The sequence below is a fragment of the Gavialis gangeticus genome, unplaced genomic scaffold, assembly GCF_001723915.1.
Source record: "Gavialis gangeticus isolate Ggan-Ray unplaced genomic scaffold, GavGan_comp1, whole genome shotgun sequence".
NCBI classification, from domain to species: domain Eukaryota; kingdom Metazoa; phylum Chordata; order Crocodylia; family Gavialidae; genus Gavialis; species Gavialis gangeticus.
In genome coordinates, this window is record NW_017728995.1 from 66,268,498 (window position 1) to 66,269,061 (window position 564).

At 44.7% G+C, this 564-nt stretch overlaps 1 protein-coding gene across 11 annotated transcripts in view; it reads left to right on the top strand.

Annotated features, from left to right (window-relative positions):
• Positions 1-564, top strand: part of ARMC8 (armadillo repeat containing 8) — a 115,699-nt gene that overhangs the window by 50,957 nt on the left and 64,178 nt on the right. The window lies entirely within an intron of this gene.

Here is a 564-nt window from a genome sequence, read left to right on the forward strand (position 1 = left end):
CCCCCCCCCCCCCCAGTAACTAGCTTTTATATATGAAAAAAGGCTGCTAGGAAGAGGTGGAGTGGGGGCAGGCAGCTATTGTGGCTCTGACTCTGGCCCTGACACAGGCTTGGGGCTGGAGTCAGAGCAGTCTGTGCCCCCATATCTCCCACCTTGTACTCAAATCCAAGATGAGGAGATGTTCCCCTCTGTGCCAGGGGGATGGGGGACCCTTGTCTTGGATTTGAGTAACTACAGTAGTACTATTCTGGCTCCTACTAAGATGTAATACCCAATACATAATTCAAAGCTTTCTGTGACTTGTTAAGTCTTTCACTATTTTTCACTTGCCTCAAAAGTGCTCTAGAGGAGACAAGATTGAATTGTACAACAAAACCTATAAGTAAGGAACTGGTAGCAAGATAATCTTTTGGGCTCTGATTTACTATGATTACTCTGTGTTTTAGTTTTCCCCATTGTGCGTATGCATGCGTATGTGTGTGCACTGTTGTTGCCAGGGAAAATCTTTGAACTGGATTGCTCAGCTGGAAGGCCAGTGCCACTAAATTTTTTTTTTTTTTTTTG